Below are 18,939 nucleotides of genomic sequence, written 5' to 3' on the forward strand. Positions count from 1 at the left end.
TAAACACATGTATATGCAGGCAAGACCAGCTGGACTCAGCAAGCTGTGTTTTTATGATGTGTGTGTGTGTGTGTGTGTGTGTGTGTGTGTGTGTGTGTGTGTAACAATAATTTAAGTAGTCATGAATTTGAGATGGATTTGGAGAGACACCGGTGGAGTTGTCGGGGAGAGGGATGAGGAAAATGATGTAAATACAGTACTCACATATGAAATTCTCGAAAAATAATTAAAATACCTTTCAGTCTTTTAGGGACAACCATACAGGGAACAATCCTGATAGAGAGTTGGAAGAAGCGGAGGAGGATGTTACTAGTTTCCAAGACTGATGCCCTGCTTCAGTCCCAGAGACATGTTAGGGTTCAGCCCAGAACTTATCAGATTACCTGGAAAGGGAAATCTCCTTTTAAGAGTTTGAAAGGCAGAAAGAAGAGAGAAATACCAAAGAAAAGCAAGGGGGGCAGAGAGGTGAAGGAGGAAAATTGTCGCCCAAAGAAATTCCAAATGATTCTGAGGTCCCATAATAGACAAGAAGTGACTCTGCCAACTCCTAGGCTCCTAGGACAAAGATGCCAATGAAGGAGGAACATCAGATGGAGTAAGGCGGTTCACAGAGTCTTTGCTTCCATGGCTGGAGAGCCTGAAACGATGAGGAAGAGGAAGAGAAGGAGGACGAGACACCTGAGCAACCACTGCAGGTGATGTGTTTGTGTTGGAGATGGTTCTCAACCATGTAACAAAACAAACAAACAGGCAAACAAAAACAACAACAAAAAAAAAACAAATGAAAAGAAAAGGGTTCAGGGTAAACTTCCCACAGCCCTGAAAGGTCGCATGGGTGAAGCCAATAATCGCTTTTCCCACCGAGAACAAGAAGAGGCGATACTGACGCACACAGAAACCCTAAGGCAGGCTCCTTTAGCTTAAGAGCCATCCTCTACCCTTGCCTTGATATACGAGGATCAAGGTGACATGGAGAAATCGACGCAGTTTGAGTTGATTGCTGCACATTTAAATCCCATGGACACAGAAGATCGAGTTAGGCTGGCAGAAATGTCTCTGGAACAAGACAATATTAAAGGGACTGTTTTTTGCTATATGAAAGCTCTTAAATATGAACCTACTGATGTCTGTCACCTGTGGCAGAGATGGGTGACCATAAAATGGCCACCGTGGTTAGAGGTATACTTTAAGTCTGTTGCCTTCCTCTGATGCAGAACATTTTATGCAGTTGGCAAAAGTTACTAGGACAGCCATGATAGTGCTTCAACTGTAAACGTAACTGAAGACATTTTTCTCAAAATGCCAAGACTTAGTCTCTGTGGATGATGGCAGCATAGCAGCTGAATTATATATTTCCAATGAGCAGTATGACAAAGATTTGGAGGTAATTATAGATTTTTCTGGAATTATTCTAGAAAAGGAAACTTTGGCAAAAGGCACCTCAGAAGAGAATAAAGATGTAGTTAACTTCAAAAAGAAGGCAGAGGATGAGGAAGCGAAAGAGGAGGAGGAGGAAGAGGAGGAAGAGAAGGAGGAAAATAGCCAGCTTCTCTTTAAGACATTTAGCTGGACATGTGCAGAAGAGAAAGCAGCAGAAAAGGCAACTGTACCAACTAGCAACATCTTCCTTCTCTCTACATTGGTTGCTTATTTTTATGGCTTTGTATGGCTGCATGGCATCTGTTGAAAGCATCTACATATTAGCAGAGCTATAGCATAGTTGACAAAAACTCCAAGCAGGAGAGAAAACTACTGTTAGCAGTTAGTGAGACATTTTGTGCTTTTGATGGGAAGTTAAGGTAACAGTATTAATCACTGTGGTCTTCCCCACTCGAGACTCTTTGGCACTCACATCTTCTCTATTTCCATTAATTTCATCAAGCGACACACACATTTTTCAGAGAAAGCATCAAGAGAAAATTTTCTCGCTGCAAGGAAGAAAGTCCATCCTTCAGTGTAGAGATTCAGATAGCATTTGGAATCAAAGAAGAGATAAATCTCTGGTAGGAAAAAGTAGAGACTTGAGAGTTGAGGTTTTCAAAACCCAATGAAGTTAGTGGCTGGATCGGATGGGTGACAAATGGGGGAGCAGTGTTTTCCTACTGTAGGAGACATGGGACAGTGGGCCAAAAGGAAACACAGTGACTAAGATACTAACTGACCCTGACACCAGGACCATTAGCTGTCCTGCACTGAGTGACATGAAAGACCAAGGTCAACAGAGGCTCATCTCCCACACACTCAAACACACTCACTGAGACACACACCCATCGTATCCATACACGTGCACAAACACACTAACGCATATCAATATGCTCTCATAAAGGCACACTCATACAGTAGCACATGCTCATACTCACTGTCGCTCACTTGCCAGCACACACTTGCACTCAAGCAATCACAAATACCCACTCACGTTTCACATTCTCACATTCACACATACTAACATGCACACACACACTATCATTAACACACTCGCTTCCAACAGACACACTCACACACTCTCACACATACAACCTCTCTCACACACATGCACACTCACAAAACACATTTACACAAGCACACTCATACATATTTTCACAAGCATGTATACATGCCCACATACTCACACAAACTTACATAGTACACACATGTGTACACACTCTACGCCCAATCTGTGTTTACTGTTGCCAAGCTGGTCTTTTGCTGTCAGTCACATGACACGGAAGCTCTGCCTTGGCACACTTCCTCTTGTTCCGCTCACTGGGATCCTCTTCTCCCACCTCTGCTCTCTCCCTGCCCCCCAATTCAAGTCTCTGCTTAAGCATCAGCTTATCAGAGTCTTTGTCCATCTTAGGCAAACATCCTAGGCTTTCACTGCCCTCACCCTGCTTGCCTCCTCCCTTATCTCTAAAGCACTTACCTGATGCTGTCACTTAATCTACATTCAGAGTCAAGGTTTTCTTGTTCCTGCTTTTGTGACTTTAGTGTTTTCGTCACTGCTCTGCTTCTAGAGTCAGAACTGGACTCTTGCATACAATGAATGAAAAATTGATTGACTATAGGAACAAATGAATGAATGAGCAGGTGGCTGAATGTTAATGTTGTTGGCAGCTGTGTAAGCTTCCATGGAAATCAATCATTGTGAATGTGAAGAAGAAAACCTTGAAGGTAATGGAGAAAACAGCGCCTGTATCTTTCCTCTGATTTGAGTCAGAACCAGTCTGTGCCACTTGGCAGATAGGAGACTGGAGAAATTAAGTTTAACTGCAAAAAGAAAAATTTAAACATGCCTGATATATACCTAAGTGTGGGGCCATAAAGATCTGCTCACTAGCAATTCTTTCACATTTAATACTTGTACTTAAATATACTTTCATATTTTTTATAAATTTGTATATAATATATTTTGATCATATTCCCCTTCCTAAGCTTTTACTAGATGTACATATATATGTACAGACATACACATACTTGCGTGTGTGTGTGTGTGTGTGTGTGTGTGTGTGTGTGTGTGTGTGTCTAACTGGCTCCTTTTGCTAAACTGTATATCTTGCATATCTCCAGGTAAATAAGAATGAATTAATCCCCTATTTGTACCGGATCTATAGCATTTTGTTTGTTTGATTCAAGCCCCAGTTGACTTCAGGTTATTTCTGGGTTGTTTTTTTTTTTAACTATGTCCAAAAAATCTCAGTAAACATCTTGACTTACACAAAAACAGAATTGCTCAGGAATGTGTGTGTGTGTGTGTGTGTGTGTGTGTGTGTGTGTGTGTGTGTTATACTGTATTCCTCATCACGCAGTGCTGGCTGGCTGGGAAGCTGCCATGAGGAGCAGTCTGGCTCAGCCTTCTGCATGCTGGGCCACCACACCTGGTGAAAAGAGCTTTGTTTAAGGTGAGGGCAGAGTATGTCGACACACTCAGGAGTACGAGATAAAGAAGCTGGGGCAGCAGACGAGGAAGGGATCAGCCATGTAGGAAGGGAAGGAGCTCAGCCTACACTGTCGGAGTAGGAATTAATCTCCTGCACGGGAAGGCTGGGAGAGTCTTTGCCACTGAAGGCAGGCAGAAGAGACTCAAGTGGACTCTTATGTCTGTGTCAACAAACTGGACAAGTCCCCCGCCAGTCGCTTTCCTCTTAGAATAAGGAGATATGGCCAGGCTGCAATTTCAAGCATGATTCTTTCTAAATTTGCTATTGGTGAGTGTGTGTGTGTGTGTGTGTGTGTGTGTGTGTGTGTGTGTGTGTCTGCACATGAACATGCCACAGCCTGTGTGTGGAGGTCAGAGGACTACTTTGTAAAGTTATCTTTTTCCTTTCACATTTACATGAGTTTTCAGAGATCGATCTCAGGTTGAGTGCCCTTACCTGCTGAGCCATCGTTCTCGGTCGTGTGTTTTCTGCAGGAGCATTTAGTGGTTGGATATAAAGAACTGGCCAGATGGTTGGATTTCTGGGAGGCTGAGAACTAGCAAGGAAGCAAGCGCGAAAAATGGTGAAAATGAAGTTGCTGAAATCCGGGCTGACTGTGGTGACTTGAGGAGGACGGAACCGAACAGGTGCTCAGAGACTGAGAAGCAAAGAGGTGAGAGGACAGCCTGGTGGGACGTGTGTCATTTCAGCACGAGAGAGGCTGAGGAAGGAAGGCTACAAGTTTGAGGCCAGCATAAGCTACGTAGCGAGACCCTGTTGGGAAGGATGCTAGAGGCTGCAGAAGGGAGCTCAGTCTTGCAAGAGGGGAAAAAAAAGAGCAAATGAGTCTGGAGAGACACTGACATTTTTCAGTTTTGTTTTAGAGACATAGGATCACCTTGCCTACACTTCCTGCTGTATGCATGAAGCGTCTACTGGAAGTGGCTACGAGTGATTGCTTCAAAAGCATGCCGACCTGAGTTCAAATACCCAGAATCCATGATGTTTAAGAAAAATGTGTGTATGTGGTTTGTATGCGTGTGTGTGTGTGTGTGTGTGATGTGTGTATGTGATGTGTATGTGTGTGGTGTATGTGTGTGTGTGTGGTTTGCATGTGTGTGTGTGTGATATATGTATGTGATGTGTATGTGTGTGTGTGTGGTGTGTAGTATGTGTATGTATGTGTGGTGTGTGGTGGGTGTGTGTGTGGTATATGTGTGTAGTGTGTGTGTGTATATGTGTGTGGTGTATGTGTGGTTTGTGTGTGTATGTGGTGTGTATGTGTGTATGTGGTGTGTGTGTATGTGCATGGGTGGTGTGATGTGTGTGTGTGTATGTGTGTGTGTATCCAGCACTGTGGGAGGCTAGAAAAGAAGGCGTTTGGTAGCTTCCTGTCTGGGTTTAGAGAGAGACCATGTCATGAAGGAATATAGTGGAGAGAGAGAAAGCAGGGTACCCAGTGTCGTCCTCTGGCTTCTGTCCTCTAGGCCTCAATCCCGGTCTCTCTCCCTCTCCCTCCCTCCCTCCCTCCCTCCCTCCCTCTCTCTCTCTCTCTCTCTCTCTCTCTCTCTCTCTCTCTCTGTGTGTGTGTCTATGTCTCTCTCTGTGTCTCTCTGTGCCTTTGTCTCTGTCTCTCTCTCTCTTACTCTCTCCCCTACCTCTTTCTCTCTCTCTATCTCTCTTTCTCTCTCCCCCTCTCTCTCCCTCCCACAGAAGAAAATATTTGATCAAGAAAGTGTGGAAGCTGGGCGAAGGGAGTAAGCTTCTGGGTGCTACAGCTCCCAGATGAGCAATGGCCTCAGCGGAAGGAAGGTCCTTTCCAAGGTGGACACTGCTGTGTCCAGCTTTCAGTCTAGTCCCAGTACCAGAAACTTCTGAGGCCTCTCTAAGACTCTAATTGAAGTCTTTGGATAATACAGAGCAAGAAGCAGACAGCAGGAGGCATAGGCAAGGTGGTGCGATGTCTGTAAAACAGCACTGGAAAATGTCAGCCCTTCTCTGCAGAGGTGCTCCGGTTCTGTACTAGGAGGGTGGGATGCACACTGCTCCTGCGGCTGTTTGGAGCTGTGAAGTCCCTGCACACCTCCTCTGCCCGAATGGACCCATAAGACGATTTCATCACCATGCCCTCAAAAGCAAAACTCTATCTTACCTGTTGTTTCTGCATTTTCATTCCCCATCTTCAATAAGCAATGGTTTGATGGCTGGTTCCCAAGGGTGCGCATGTGCCCGCGCGTGCGCACACAGACACAGACACAGACACACACACACACACACACAGGAGTAGAGTAAGCCGGGAGAAAAGGACAGAGGGAGAGAGAGAAGGAGAGGGATAGAGGAAGAATTCACCTCAGGAACAAAACACAGTTTCCAACAGTGTGGTCAGCAAACTCTCTGTAAAGTGTGACAATCTGAGCATTTCCTGCTCTCCGGGCTATCCATGTCATCTATGAAAGGCTTGGTCTCTGCAGTCAGAGCACAGCAGCCACCTTAGGCAATATGCAAGTGAATGGGCAGGGCCAGATCCCGCTGAAATTTTAACTGGGGACACTAAATTGGAATTTCATGTAATTTTCACTGTCATGAAATGATCTCCTTTTGATTTTTTTTTTAACCCATTAAAAGTGTAAATAAGCTTGCTCGGCTTACAAGCTGTTCCGAGACAGGTATCAGAGCGAATGATGTCACCAGCCCTGTTTCCATCCCCTGGTTTAAATTTACACCTAGAAAGCAAAAACATTTCAGCCCAAGGAAAGGTTTTCCGTAGAAACAGAGCACTTCCCACCATAGAGAAAAGTTTCACAAGGGGCTCATTCTAAGTCCCTGAGCCAAACTTTGTTCAACTCCATCTTTAAAGACAGCCTTTGCCCTAGTTACGAGTGGCTCTTCCAAAATAAAGTGGCTCCATGCTTAAAAGATAAACTCAAGGCTTAGGATATCTCTTAAGACAGGAACACTGCAATTTATATAATGGGCACACACACACACACACACACACACACATACACACACACACACACACACACACACACACTCCCCATCTCTTCTCACAAGGGTTGAAAACATACTGGCATCTGGTCTTAGTCAAGGCTTAGTCACAACTTGGTATTGTGGGAGCATCAGAGGCACGGCCGGCCCCTGAGAAAGCGAGACTGAATTTTCTTTCTGGGAGAGCTGCTCAGCCCTTCTGGGCCTAGAAGTCAGGCTCAGATGGGTAGATTCTAGAGGCTCTCGCGCTCTCTGACTGTGACACCATAGTAGACAGATCCTCTGCGTCTTTTAAAACCCAGGAAGTTTGCACAGTTCATGCCCCTGACTTCCTTTATTAATAATGCATTAGTTCTATGAAATAATTGAATCTTTACAATCAAAGAGGACTCACAGGTTATCTTGTCCGATGGACATGCACCAACGTTCTAGAGTAGTGTAGATCGCTGGGCCCAACCCAAAACTCATTGTACACTGGGTGACTTAGATTTAGAAATAACATCTAATTACAGGGAGAGTCTGGGTCTGGCTAGGGCCTGTTTTCTCAAATGCGTCTTGCTGTGTCCTGCAATGGTGGAAGGGAAGACCAAGGCTCTTAGATCTGTCTGCTAAGGCACCGATCCCACTCGTGAGGGCCCCACCCCCATGACCTACCCACATACCAAAGCTCCCACTTCCTTACATCATCACCTTGGAGATTAGGATCTCAGTATATGAATTTGGAGGTAGGGACGAATGTTCAAATCACAGTGGCCCTAATGTCCAACCAGAAAATTATAAACCACATTTCGTCAGAGAAACCGTAAACACTGGGAATCGGTAAGGTGGGTGTCAGAGAACTGAAAGAAGATGAGAGCGGGAAGGAACCTAGAGACGAGGCTGACAAGGAACAGCTACGCCCCACTCCCCACAGGGAAGAACAAAGGGCAAAGGTTAGATTAAGACCTAAGAGCTCAGAAAAGGAGATTCAGAGACCTGTTAGGCTCTCTGAGAAAGCTGCTGCCAAGGAGCTGCAGAGAAAGCCAGTGAGAAACCCTGCCTCAAAGAAAACAGGGTGGAGAGAAACTAAGGAAGTCATGGAAAGTTAGCCTCTGGAGGCCACATACATGTGCGTACGTACACACCCTCACACACGTATACTCTCCCATATAAACACATGCTCACACACACACACACACACACACACACACACACACACACACACACACACGTGCCTTAACTTCCAAAGAAACTAGCATGGAGCAGCCAGCGTATCATCACCCAGATGAAGTAAGACACTCACCCCAGGCTCCCAGTATCACCCTTTCCCTCCATTTTTAACAGATTGCACCTATTCCACTTTAATACTAATTGAACTACTTGCATCACAGCCTATCTCATAAACTAACACAGACTTTTCCAAAAGTGAGCAGGAAAAAACGTACCCCTCACAAAAAGCTTAAATTTCATCAGATACTGCATGATTATTATTGTTATTATTAATTATTTTGGGTTTTTTGAGACAATTTCTCTGTCTACTTTAGATCGCCTAGTGCACCAGGGATGCGCACAAATGGAATACTAGTAGCTCCAGTCTTCCAGGCATGATAGATAAAGAGCTCTCTCTTTCATATTACTATAAACTGATGGATGTGAGCAAATTTTTTAAGATTCTGGCAGCCATTAAAATCAGATTCCTCCCGTGTGCCTGGGGCTACTTTTACAGTGTTTTTATGGCAGTAGCTGATACCTCACTGCCCTTTTATTCATATCTGACATCACTAATTGGTGCTGGCTAGCATTGCTAATCCTTATTAACAGTACTTCAGTAAAACATTCATGAACCTGGTCTTTATTTGGTTTTTTTTCTAAAGAAAGTGGTAAGTCTTGTAGACACCGGAAACACAATATGAAAAGCATTGTCTATGTTACTGTCAGAAAAATCTCAAAATACCCATGATTTCTTCCTTTACTGAATGTAAGTAAATACATCTTAAGGAGTAGGAATCATGAAAAAAGAAATACAAGCCAGCCAGCCAGCAGAGGGAGTACACATTACCTGACAAACACACTCTCCCAAGGTCTGCTTTGCTATTGTTGAAGTCACTGATAATATATGGAGAAGGAAGATACTTAGAACAAGACAGGACAGATCTGTGTTACACTGTTGTCTGTCAGATGCAAAGAGCTACCCAATTCTTAAGGAAGGAAGAGCCGAGCAAGGGAAGAAGTGAGCGCCTGCTGTCATCAGTGTCTCTCATCAGCACCAAACACATCACTGTCCACATCACAGTGGATAGCAGTCTTGGATGACTGAGAGAGACGATGATATAACCGCTCATTTTCTTTTCAAATTAATAAAACAGAGACATCCAGAGGTGACAGGACTTTCCCAAAGTCACATGAATTGAAAGGTAGAAGTGAAACCTAACATTCCTCCTCTCAGAGCACCCTAGTGAAGGCCAAACTTTGGCGAAGAGGGAGGGCGAAAATCATTTGCTACTCTGTCCACTTGTCTTTGGTAATAATGACTCAGTGAAATCGTGAACAGCGAACATCCAAATGCTGTGCAGGATTTCCCGCCCCCCCCCCCCAGGCTTTAGTGCTTTAATTTCCAATCAGTCTGAGTCAATAACGTATGGTTGTCAGGGCTGTTGTTGGCTCTCACAGTTTCTGTCTCAACCCCACAGCTCACCGAGCTTGGGGCTCAGGGTCAGTGGCAAGGGTTTCGGTGTGGGGCCTTCTGTGTTTGGACAATGGGGCAAGTCAATATCTCTCCTGTATTGGTGAACTCTGGGGCTAAACTGATCTGTCAAGTGCTGTGGACAAATGAAAACCTTCAAGGCTGCAGCGAGGGCTCTCTGGAAATCTCCAATGCTTTTCCATCTCATTGCACCCTCAGACTCTACTCTCGCTTGCTCCCCACAGGGATCCAAAGACAACTGAATACGAAAGAAAGAAAAGTCGCATGAGAAAAATGGTACGCTGATACAATATTTTTAGGCTGCGACGTATACTGAATTCCATTCACACAGTCCTGCGGGAGGCTCAGCACATCCTCACTAAGCAAGCCCCAGCTCCTGCTTATTGCAACAGAAATGTACATTTCTCAGGGCTGATGACAACGACTGCAGAGAAAGCCAGCTGGGGGCTCTTTCCTGAGATCTTTGAGGCAGCCTCTCTTTTCCTTTTGTTTTTATCTCTTTTAGAAAAAAGTAAGGTGAGGAAGCATTAGAAAGTTCAAATTGACTCATGGTCAATGGACTCAGGGTTGTGGATCAAATTCAAAACAATTTTGGGGAGGACAAGTCAACATCTACCTTGTCCAAAAGCTGATGAGAGAGGAGGGGGGAGGAGTTTGTGAAGATTCCATCATCATTTCTATAGGATTTAAATTAATGTGGGGATGAATTGTTTTTTGTTTTAAACGGTGGAAACATTTCCCCTGGAGACATGGCTTGAATAATAAGGACTTCTTGGTGATGCCCGTAAATGAACACGCTCTGCTCTTGCTTTCACTGCATTTAACAGGCACAGGTTGCCACTTGCATGTTCTTGGCCTGTAGTTGTTAAATCTACTCCATCCCACACCAACAGAAGGGCCTCCTAACACACCATCTTTCCCAGGCCAACAGCCTTTAACTCCAAGGCAAGGCTTTCATCATTTCCGAGTGTTTTGAGACACCAAGTCTGCTAGGCTCATTCAACTCAGTGGAACACAGAGTCAATGAAGTCAAGGCCATTGACCCAGCCTTTATTGAAGCCTGCAGCCTCCATCCTCCTGTGTGCTAACTGAAAGCACCCTATTGAGCATATCCCCACTGGCACTGTAAAGCCATTAGTCACTAGAACAAAAGCGTAGGTTGGATGTGCTAGGAGACAGGCTGACAGTCCTGAAACCCTCTCTCTGTCACTCTATAGCTGTGTGAATTTGGGTAGATTACTTAATTTCCTTGGTGCCTCCATTTCCTCATCATAAAGTAGAACTTACTATGGCAACTACTTCAGAGTTCTGATAGGACTTAACGAAATTATTCATGTAAAGTGTTTCCAATGGCAGCCACACAGAAAAGATGTAGTAAATGTTAACTTGACTACAGTTGTTCCTGTAGGTATTGGTACTGTTGCCTTTGTTATTATTGCCAGTAAGCACAACCAGAAGGAGAAAATGGGAGCTAGGTTAAAACTGTCTCTGTTTTGTTTTATTTCTCCTGAAAATAAAATAGACTTCTAATTTTATATTGCAAAAATCAAACAAAGGATTGAATAATTTCTTGGTTAAGAGGAATACCAATGTCTATTTCAGACTGTCCAACTCTAAATTTCAAGTGCCCATTTATGCAGCCTAAATGCAACCAACAATTAACTTGAATGTGGAACTTCACCGAATATAGCTTAAAATAGAAACAGAGAAAAGTCCAACTATTTATATTTCATTGAAAGAAAAAAAATGACTGAAGTGGAACAGTCATCAGTGTTCAACATAAAAAATAGTTTTCTGCCCTTTCCTCACCTCCATATCCCAGGCCCCAACTCTGGCAAGGACCCCAGCTCTACCAGAGGCCATACCAGTACCCAGAACCCCAGGTAACACTTCCTAAGAGCCTGCCCAGCTTTTCACAACAGCACCCCCATGTTGTCTCTCTATCCAGGCCCCCAACTCCAGCAGAAGGTCCCTGTCCTACCAGAGGCCACATTGGTACCAGACTCCCAGGTAAGACCCTTCCCACAGCCCACCAACATCCCTCAGAGTTCGTTCAGCTTTTCCCAATATTTTCCCTCTCCTCATTTCTGTATCCTGGCCCAGAGCTCCCCACTTCCCTGTTCTACCAGAGGCCACACAGATACCTAGATCCCAGAGACTGCATTAGTTTCCAGATCCCCAGAGGTAACTTCAGCCCCCAAGACTCCAGAGGTCACCCCTCCGCAGAGACACCGTACTAGATCTGAAGATCTTCACCAGAACCACAGGCAACTCGGGCAGGCAGACCATAGAGAAAACATGAACCAATGGAAAAAACACCTATCAAAAAACAAAAAACAAAAAACAAAAAAAACCAAAAAACAGATGCCTAGAGACCAGCATAAGAACACAATTGCCAACAGCCAGGGCAACATGTCACCTCCAGAGCCCAGCTATCCTACTACAGCAAGCCTTGGATATTCCAACACAGCTGAAGCACAAGAAAATGACATTAAAGCCAGCTTTATAAAGATGATAGAGGTCTTTAAAGAATAAATGGATAAATCCCTTAAAGAAATCCAGGAAAACACACACACACACACACACACACACACACACACAATGGGAGGGCATTAAATAAATCCTTTTTTAAAAGTTAAGGAAAAAAAATGACAAACAGTTGAATTAAAGGAAAAAAAACTTTTCAAGACCTGAAAATAAAAATAGAAGTAATAAAGAAAACACAAACTGAGGGAATCCTGGAGATGGAAATCTAGGAAAAGTTAGCAGGAACTACAGATGCTAGAGCATCACCAACAGAATACAAGAGATGAAAGAGAGAATCTCAGGCATAGAAGATATGATAGATTGATATATTGGTCAATGAAAATGTTAAATCTAAGACATTCCTCACACAAAACATCCACAAAATCTGGGACACTATGAAAAGACCACACCTAAGAATAATAGGAATGCAAGAATGAGAAGAATCCAAGCTCAAAAAACCAGACAATATTTTTAATACAAACCATTGAAGAAAAATTTCCTGACCTTAAGGACATGTCTATAAAGATACATGAAGCTTACAGAACACCAAATAGATTGGGCTGGGAAAAAGAAAAAACTCCCTTCGCCACATAATAATCAAGACACTAAATTTACCGAACAAAGAAAGAATATTAAAAGCTGCAAGGGAAGAGCCCAAGTAACATATAAAAAAAGACTTATTAGAATTATACTTCTCCACAAAGACTCTAAAAGTCAGAAAGGCCTGGATAGATGTCATACAGACTCTAAGAGACCACAAATGCTACCCCAGACTACTTTACCCAGCAAAACTTTCAATCACCATAGATGGATAAAAACAAGATCTTTCACGATAAAAATGAAAATTAGACAATATTTATCCACAAATCCATGTTTGTCTTTCTAGGTCTAGTTCACCTCACTCAGGAAGAATTTTTACTAGTTCCATCCATTTGCCTGAAAATTTCATGATTTTTTTAAAATAACAAGTAAAACTTTATTGTACACATGTACCACATTTTCTTTATCTATTTTTTGGTTGTGGGACATCTAGGTTGTTTCCAGGTTCTGGCTATTATAAATAAAGCCACTATGAACATAGTTAAACAAGTGTCCTTGTGGTATTATGGAACATCTTTTGGGTATATGCCCAGGAGTGGTATAGCTGGGTATTGAGATAAAGCTATACCCAACTTTCTGAGAAAGCATCATATTAATTTCCATAGTGGCTGTACAAGTGTGCACCCCCACCAGCAAGATGTGCTGGGGTACATGTGGAGCAGAACATGTGGGAGTGGCCAGCCAATGACTGGTCCTGCTGGAGACTCATGCCCTAAGACCAGAGCCTAACATAGTTGTCATCTGAGACTGAATCAGCCATTAGGGAGCCTGCATGGGTCTAACCTAGGTCCTCTACATATATGTTATGGTTGTGTAGCTCAGTGTTCTTGTGGGGCTCCTAACAGTGGGAACAGGGGCTGTCTCTGATTCTTTTGCCTGTTTTTGGAACCCTTTTACTCCTACTGGGTTGCTTCTTATAGCCTTAATATGAGGGAAGGTGCCTCGTCTTATTGCAACTTGATGTGCCTTGTTTAGTTGATGTCCCTGGGAGGCCTTCCCTTTTCTGAAGGGAAATGAAGAAGGAATGGATCTGGGGGAAGGGAGCAGTTTGGGAAGAGTGAGGGATATATGAGAGAATAATAATTATTATATTTACATATTCATATATTTTATATATTTTGTATATAATATATAATGTTTATATTCTCATTCTTATACAACTAGGACCCTAGCCCATGGAAAGTTCCCACCCACTTTCAGGGTGGCTCTTCTCTGATGACTTAAACTTTTCTTAAAATGCCTGCATAGATGTACTCAGATATTTGTTTCCACTGGTAACTCTCAAATGCCCATGAGCTGGTGAAGAAGAGTAACGGTAGCAGACATTTTGCTTTGCTGGCATGTCTCCTTTGATTTCTGGTAAGAGATCCTTGGAATCCCTTTGAGAAGCTGTTCAGCCTTGCCTGTTGATGCCTCCAGGTAGCTATGGTTGATCCCATCGCTAGCTTCACATCATCGCTATAATCTGGATATTTGGGTTTCTACAAATTTGGTTTATTATGGCACCTAATTTCTAAAGCGTTGAATGATGAGGCATTCCAGAAGTGACCCTGCCAGGACAGAAAAGACCTCATGAAAGAAATCTGTGACCTCAGAAGAGAGGTCCAAGTAGAATTGTTCACTTCACGCTCCAAGCTTGCTCACTGCTTGTTCCATGTAAGAACACAGCAAGAAGACGATGTCCTGATCTTGATCTTTTCAACATTTCAAACGGCAAGAAAGGCTGTCATTTATAAGCTACTGATTCTAAGGAATTCTACAGAAACTCAAACAGACCTTGGGGCTTCGCTTCGCTCTGTCCAGTCACTGTAATGGAACAGTCAAATTTCTGATCACGTGGACAGATTCAGAGACAGAGGTGAACTCAACTGAGATGTTGTTGAAAACACTGGGAACATACAATCTGAGTTGAGGAGAATATGTCTACCTAAGGAAGAAGCTAATGTAGACATAGAATAAGTTAAGGAAAAAGACAAAGAGACAAAGGGAAACATCCAGATGACCTTATTTCAGTTCTTAGGTGTAGATTTTTTTTCTGTTTCAGTAAAAGCACAATTACAAAACAAAAGCAGGCAAAGAAATAAAGTGGAAAGATGACTGAATGTTCACAAACTCACATGGAAATAGAGGTTTGAGGAAATATAATCCAGTAATAAGTTGGAGGTTTTTTTGAGTTTTGTTTTTTGTTTTTGTTTTTGTTTGTTTGTTTTGCTTTTTTGTTTTTTAGTTTTCTAAGTAATTCATATGAAATTATGGTGCTCAGACATACAACATAAGAGTGAAGCCTATTTTGGATATTACAAAGTTCATCAAATAAGATAGCTACATTTAAAATAAAATGACTTACTTGATTCTAAAATACCACACTTCAGGTATGACTATTTGAAAGAAGAGTATAAAACATTTAAATTTTGAATACATTTGAGTTTTAGTCTATCCCACTATATTAATTAGGACTTTCCTATTTCAATTTTCAAGGGAATAAAATTCTGCTTGCAGTTCATAGGGTGGCATATAATGTCAAGCAAAACTAGAAAAGCAGAATTTTCTCTTTAAATTAATAATTGAAGGGCACTAGAGAGTCCCCAAAAGTGGGGCAACTGTCTGTTGCTTTTCCATTTGGGCTGTCATGACTGATTTACACAGGAAAAGACCAAGCATGTAAGCATACTACTGGACTGAGAGGCCAATGAGATTCTGGGAAAATCTCAGAAGCTGGTAAGTATACACAGAGTTTAAGGATTCTAAGTCTCCTAGGAATGTAAAAATTGGGGGTTTAATTAAAAGGAGAGTTTATTAACTAAGCTCAGCAAGTCCCTGCCCAGATATTCACTAGATTCGAACCCTGCACAGAGCAGTGAGCTATGATGTTGGGGAAGGCTCTGGAAAAGTCTGAAATGGAATGCAGTTTGCAACAGTCTTGCAGTCCTAAGAAGACTAGAAAAGTTCGATAAATGCTAACTCAAAGAAATTTTAGGACATTCCAGAATCTCAAATGGAGCCTCAACAAAGCTACAGCTGAGGGATGAAGATAAAATGGAGGATGATCAAGCAGCATTTTTTAATGTAATAATGTTTTAAACCATCTCAGTCCCTAAATTGAGAAATCACTCCAACTTCTTTCTGTGAGAAAGCAACACGTCTAGAGCCTACACAGCTTTCCATGCATGATACCACCATTCAGTCAGTACTAAGTAGGCACAAAATGGTAGACAGTTCACCTATTACAGTGCATAGACTTGAACTTTAAAATTACTTTAGTATGTATGTTGAGAAAAATAAATAAGATGAAGAATTTTGCCACTGAACTAGAAATAGCAAAAATAAGAGTATGGTGAGTATAGAATTCAAAAAAAAATGTAAAATTTCAGGTAAAGAGCACAGCAATGAAAAGGCTTGATACAGTCCAAGAGAGAATTAGTGAACCTGCAAATATGTTACTAGATATGCTTGAGCAGAATCACAGAAAGCTAAAGTAAGGAAAACTTCAGAAAATAGTGTGCGGTATCAGCTAAAATATATAATGTATATGCTATGGGCAATCACAAAAAGGAAAGGGCAATAAAATGAAGCGTAAGCAATAATTAAAGAATAGTGGCTGAAATTGCTGATGTCAGCACTTCCATATGTCGTTGAATATGGAGAAATTGAGCTGGTGACTAGCTAGAAGCTTCACCCCTACTGATTAGCATTCATGGGGCAGGAAAAAAAAAACTCTGCATGCTACCAGAAGAGAAAGGTAATCATCAATATCATCTATCTACAAACCTTGTCACCTAAAGGAAGGACCTGCCTATAAATATACTGGTGCAATAGTGGCACAGATGTTATGGGAGTAACCAACAACTTTCTGATTGGATTTAAAGCCCACTCCATAAGGTAGAACTCATCCCTGACATTGATAAATTGGCCAAGAACCTGCAATTATATAGGTAATGAGCCTAGCAGAAAACTACTACTATTATTCTGCTAAAAGAACATGGCAGTAAAATTACTTTTAATTGCTCTACCCATAGTTCAGTGTATCAACTGGCCCGCATCAAAGAAGCTTCTTCTTATGGTAGATGAGAACTAGCACAGAGACCCACAACTGGGCAATGTGCAGAGAGTGAGAGAACTTGGATAATTCCTTCCTAAATGAGATGCCTTTATCAAACCACTCCCCTCCAGGATTAGGGATCTACGTGGAAGAGGAGGCACAAAGACTTTAAGAACAAGGAGTGATGGATGACTCCAAGGAAATAGTCTTCTAAACATAACAGTACTGATTCACATATAAACTCTCAGAAACTGTGACAGCTTTAGTAAAATCTGCACAGGCTCAATCCAGATGGAGTTCAAATGCTAAGAGGGGGTAGTAGATATGGGGTCCCATTCCTAACCATGCAACTTACTTGCAACTGATACCAACCGACAAAGGGAAAGTTGGTTCCTGGGAATATCAACCAGACTCCAGGGCAAGAGCCATTGCCCAGGAGTAGTTGGCCAACACAGAATGAACGTGTGTGTGTGTGTGTGTGTGTGTGTGTGTGTGTGTGTGTGTGTGTAAGAGAGAGGGGGAGAGAGAGAGGAAAGAGACAGAGACAGAGACAGAGGGACAGAGACAGAATTTTCATTTTGTGGGGTTTTTTTTGAAAAACAAAGGGGTAGATCTGGGAGAGAATATAGGAGGGGGAAACATGATCAAAATATATTGTATGAAAAAAATTTAAATAGTGGTTAAAGATTTCCCAAACCTCTTAAAATACATGCAATGGCTTGACTATAGTTTACTTCTACTTTAAACCATGCTGAGGCTTGGTTCCTTATATTGTGGTGTTGGGAGGTAAGGTCTAGTGAAATATATTCAGATGAAGCACTAGAGACCTCATGAGCAAATTAGTGCCCTTTTTTGTGAAATCAGGCTACAAATTTTCATCTCCTCTTTCACACACTTCCACTATCTAGGGTGAGGTGAAGCAGGACAACACTCTTGCTCCTTCCTAGAAACTAAAAAGTTAGTAACTAATCCTGCACTTCTAGTTCTCAGACCATGAGCTAGAGAAAGTCATTCTCTAAATAAATTACACAGGCTCAGGTATTTTGTTATAGTAACAACAGAAAGAAGACTGATGGTCAAGAAGATCTATAAATCCAAAACAGGATAAGGGCAAAAAAATCACATCAGACACCTAATAGTAAAAGTGATAAAAGTCATGGAAATGAAGATAGTAGCAGATTTTGGGGTTTTTTTTCCTTTTTTCTTTTTTTGTCTTGTTTTTAGTATGGTGTGTGTGTGTGTGTGTATGTGTGTGTGTGTTTGAGGCTGGTGTCATCAAGCTCTCATAGCAAGTGTTTTTACACACTACTCATCTCACTAACTTAATTGAAAAGAACAAAACACAAAAGCTACCGGAGGAAAAGAACACACGTTGCTTTCACAGGAGATGACAAAGTAACACCTTTAACACATTCTCCCACTGAACCACTTACAGTGAAAGAGATTCAAAAAGTGAAGGCTGAAGAAAGTCATCCCAGATGATGAATTAACTTATTATCATCAAGATACACACTAAAGGGAATAGCAAGTGTACAAATGCAAAACTTACATTGGATAGGAACAGATAAGGTGTGCCTATGGGAGTGGTGAAAAGGCCCTGAAGCTGATTATCCAAAAAAGAAGTACAAATAAATTGGCAAAAAGCATTCAAATCACCACTTAAACAATTCTGGTGGATCACAACCATCTCTAATGTGATCTGATACCCTCTTCTGGCCTGCAGGTGTACCTGTAGACAGAGCACTGTATACATAATAAATAAATAAATAAATAAATAAATAAATAAATAAATAAATAAATTCTTTTTAAAAAATGAAGTTGATAGTGAAAGTGTAAAACTCTAAGCAAAGCTCCATGGTTTCAGAAAGGCCATTCTAAGTAGACATTTACTGAAGTGTACAGAATTTGGGATTGGGTAAGTGTCTGAGTGGTACTTTAATCTAACTGTGTGATGCTTTTATTTGTGAGTTAATTACAATAAAGTCATTTATTCAAAATTGGACAATTGAAACATTCCAAAATGATACAAAATCATGCCTGAAAAATTGGACAGGGGCTGGAAAGTGGTGGTGCACATCTTTAATCCTAGCACTTAGGAGGCAGAGGCAGAGGCAGAGGCAGAGACAGGGGCAGGTGGATCTCTGAGATGGAGGCAAGGAAAGTCTGTTGGTCTACCAAGTGAGTTCTTGGACAGCCAGGAATACACA

At 42.0% G+C, this 18,939-nt stretch overlaps 1 pseudogene across 1 annotated transcript in view; it reads left to right on the top strand.

The window, feature by feature from the left end:
* Positions 1 to 349: 349 nt before the first annotated feature.
* The window catches only part of LOC311599031 (general transcription factor 3C polypeptide 3-like), a 54,466-nt pseudogene continuing 35,876 nt past the window's right edge, over positions 350 to 18,939 (top strand). Inside the window, exons 1-2 of the transcript in view lie at positions 350 to 1,179; positions 1,367 to 1,600. The product of the transcript in view is annotated as a general transcription factor 3C polypeptide 3-like (transcript). The remainder of the gene's footprint in view (positions 1,180 to 1,366; positions 1,601 to 18,939) is intronic.

The sequence above is a fragment of the Acomys minous genome (assembly GCF_964271855.1).
Source record: "Acomys minous genome assembly, chromosome: 6".
Classification (NCBI taxonomy): Eukaryota; Metazoa; Chordata; class Mammalia; order Rodentia; family Muridae; genus Acomys; species Acomys minous.